At 40.8% G+C, this 3927-nt stretch overlaps 1 pseudogene; it reads left to right on the top strand.

The window, feature by feature from the left end:
• The first annotated feature begins 207 nt into the window (after positions 1-207).
• On the top strand, positions 208-721 carry LOC102752011 (annotated as a pseudogene).
• The last annotated feature ends 3206 nt before the right edge of the window (positions 722-3927 follow it).

The raw sequence follows: 3927 nt of genomic DNA, 5'->3' as shown, positions 1-3927 counted from the left end.
TGATACCCAACCAAAGTCTGTGCCTGACTCTTTGTACTCAAAATGTTGGAGTTTGGAGTAAGGAAAGGTTTATTGATCAAAAAGTTGCCAACTGAGAAGCTAGGAGACGTAATGGTACCTCAAATCTATCTTACTTGCTGCACTAGGTTACGGGTTTTTAAATGGTAAAGGGGAACATGGAGCTCCATCGCGTAGCTCTCCACAGAGATGGCTGCGGCTTCAGTGCCCGACGTTTCGAGAAAAGGTCTCACGTGGATAATTGCAGGGGTCCCACGTTGAGAATTTTGGTCTCAATTCAGAGAACAGAAAAAGCCAGTGGTAGCTGAGACAGTAGAGGAGGTGAAGAAAGAACCTAGCCTGGTGTGTCCACCCTTACGAAGCCGAACATACATGCCACCTGAACATCTCCGGAGGCGTTTGGAATCTGACATTGAAGAATTTTCTGGCTCATCTGCCCTAGCAATTGGGAGGACAAACCCCTGGAAGATGGCCATCTGAAGTTCAGTTTCTTGGCATGTTTAGCTGATGACTTGGGCCATGCCATGCCTAACGAGATGTGCAGGGTCAGAGATGTTCTTGAGTTCTACAATGTGCCTGTTCAAGATAGAGCTAAATTTGATGAACTTGTGGCCAGTAATCTGCCTCCCAATATAAAAATCACTTGGGGCTACTGAGCAGTTCAGAAGAGGATTTGAAATTATTGTAATCATCCCCCCGCCCCCAACAAGGAGGCTACCTATCAGACCCTTTTGATACTTTGAAATACTATCAGAACTGTTCTCTAAAACCACTTTTTCTGTGGAAGAATGAATTATTTTTTTTTCTCATAACATCATGAATTGACAACAAGATTTTCTTTTTTTCACATCGGCTGAAACTTTAAAAAATAGAATCAGGTCATTAATAACTTACGAAAAATTTCTTCTTCAGACACTCTAATTAACTTGGGTTTAACATATAAGGTGATGGCGTGTTCGGAAGTGGTTGTATTCTTCATAGGCAAGAAAACATTTTAATTCTGTCAGTATTCTTAAATCTAAGGTAGTATTATATGCAGAATATATACAATTGAGGAAACAGATTAGATATGTATAAAAGAAACATAAAAGTCTGTGGGCAATATAGAAAGATGTTTCACTGTTTGGCTTACTGCACAACGAGAAATAGTAGAGAATGATTCTGTTCATTCTGAAGTAATCTCTATTGAAATTAAAGTAGATTTCTTGAATTGTGTTGTTTTTAATTTTTTTAAAGGTGAAATTTGTTTTTCTGCCTTGCCATTTCCTTAGTATAAGTATTATAAATGAAAAAAAGAATATATGTCAATTATTAAGTGTTATGACTTTTTCTGTAACAAATATACCAGATTCTATAAAAAAGGGGGCAGGGGGAACATGGATGCCGAAGTGCTGGTGGGGAAGGCTTTAGTTGAAGGACTTCCGAACTTGGCCATTTATGGTAAAGGGACATCAACACTGAATCTTTCTGGAAAATGTACACTTGACTTCTGTAAAGGTCCCAAAGCTCAAGTTCTGGTTATGATCTGTTCCTTCAGTTCCACTGGGGGGTGAGCAGGGATGAGACTTTGGTTCTAGGTGCAGCTGGAGGTCAAAGTTCTCTCATCTGCCCATGCTTCCACTGCATGCCCCGTGGTCCTGGGCTGCTGTTGGCACCCTAACAAACAGCACAGGACTGTTTTGAGCTGGCTCTGCAGTTACAGGACTTTTAGACCAACTACACCAGTGATGGCAAACCTATGACACGCGTGTCAGAGGTGACATGCGAACTCATTTTTTTGGTTGATTTTTCTTTGTTAAATGGCATTTAAATATATAAAATAAATTCAAAAATATAAGTGTTTGTTTTACTATGGTTGCAAATATCAAAAAAATGTCTGTATGTGACACGGCACCAGAGTTAAGTTAGGGTTTTTCAAAATGCTGGCATGCTGAGCTCAAAAGGTTTGCCATCACTGAACTACACACATCTGCCATGAGAAAGAACGTCTCCGAGATGGAGCTATCTAAATTCCTAAGAAGGATAAAAAAGATATTTTAAATAATTTATATTTTTTTATTGATTCCAGAGAGAGGGAGGAAGAGGGAGAGAGAGAATTAAAAACATCAATGATGAGAGAGAATCATCGATTGGCTGCCTCCCACCAGGGATCAGGCCTGGCCAGCCCATCGCGCCTCTGTACTTCCTGTCAGTCTCTATGTGTTCTCCACTCTCTGTCCTTAGCTACCAGGGTTCTCTCCAGCTTGTCTTCAGTTGGATATTCAGGATGATTTTTCTATTTTAGTTGTAAGTCTAGTTTGGTCTTTGTAGAATGTTAGTGTAGCTTCCACTTAATCCACTGCCATCATGGAATTCAGATAAAAATATTGAACTGCCTTAAATTTGCAAAGCATCTCTCTTTCTGTGGCACTACATTAATATCAGCACAGGAATTAAGTCAATTTGTTCATTCCCCTCTTTGCTGCTTTCCAAACTGTGCTCATTTGGGTTTGTCATGAATTAAAGAAAAGGGTATAACATTTAAAAAATATTTTTAAATTGATTTTAGAGAGGAAAGGAGATGGAGAGAGATAGAAACATCAATTAAGAGAAAGAATCATTGATAGGCTGCTTCCTGCACGTCCCCTACTGGGGATTGAACCCACAACCCAGGTATGTGCCCGTGATCTCCTGGTTCAACCACTGATCAACACTGGCTGGGCTAGGGTGCAATATTTTAATGGCTGTTCCATTAATTACCAAAAGAGGAGTTTTGAGACTCTTACTACAGGAACTTAATTACACTTATAGTCAAGGGCCTGTAGTTCTGCTCCATTTTCATCTCCAGGTATTTTGTTCTTACAGTTACAATAATATAAAACAAATGCAGTGTGGCCTCAGTGGTTGAAGGGAGATTGGCAACCTGCCTGCTCAGCTTCTCCTCCATCCTTCCCTGGAGGCTTAGGACACCTCAGGAATATGAGGGACTCAGTTGGAGCCCCCAGTTGAACCCACAGTCCCTAGCACACTTTACATATGAGAAACCGGAAGTCCAGAGAGTGTGATTGTATCCTCTTTAAAAAAAAAAAAAAATTTCACCATAGCCAGTATGGCTCAGTGGTAGAGGGTTGGCCCATACACCAAAGAATCTTGGGTTCGATTCTCAGTCAAGGGCACATATCTGGGTTGCAGGTTCATTCCCTGGTCCTGTCCAGGGCAAGTGCAGGAGTCAACCAATCGATGTGTCTCTCTCACATTGATGTTTCTCTCTCTCCCCGCTCCTTCCCTTCCACTCTTTCTAAAAATCCATGGAAAAAATATCCTTGGGTGAGGATAAAAAAAATAAAAATAAGTATAAATAAATTTACCTGTGTTTCCAGATATTACAACTAGCCTGCTTATTCTAGAATTTAAATAGAATTAGCCAGCCTGTTAGCTCCAGTACTTGCCTTTCTTTCAGACGGAATGGTTGGTCACTTTGTTGCTCTGAATGCTTTTGATCCCAGAACCACGCCCTGATTTCCTGGAAAAATAGAAAAGCCAGAATGGAATTGTCAAGGCAAACAATGTCCTGCTACCCAGGAAGAGATAATAATAGCACTTAGATACTTAGAATAAGCAGGGTCAGGCCTGGTTCTATACACTTTTCCTGGCAGGGTAAGAGGTGGGTGACATCTTACTAGTATATGTGCTTAAGGCACAGAGTGTCAGTACCTTGTCTGTGTCCTGGTTATTCCGTTGTAGAGTCAGGCATGAACCCAGGCAGTCTGCCTCAGGGGTCCGACTCTCAATCCCTCTGCTATGGGAATAGCCTTGAAAGTTCCCATCTCAGTAGTGACAGTTTCTGCTTTTGAAAAAAATTCTTTTCTCTTTCTTTTTCGCTTAGCTTCTGCTGCCTCTTCAAGGAACTGAGTCACTTTTCAACATCCT

This window comes from Myotis davidii, unplaced genomic scaffold (genome assembly GCF_000327345.1).
Source record: "Myotis davidii unplaced genomic scaffold, ASM32734v1 scaffold384, whole genome shotgun sequence".
Taxonomy (NCBI): Eukaryota; Metazoa; Chordata; class Mammalia; order Chiroptera; family Vespertilionidae; genus Myotis; species Myotis davidii.
This window is presented reverse-complemented; position numbering and strand designations above follow the sequence as displayed.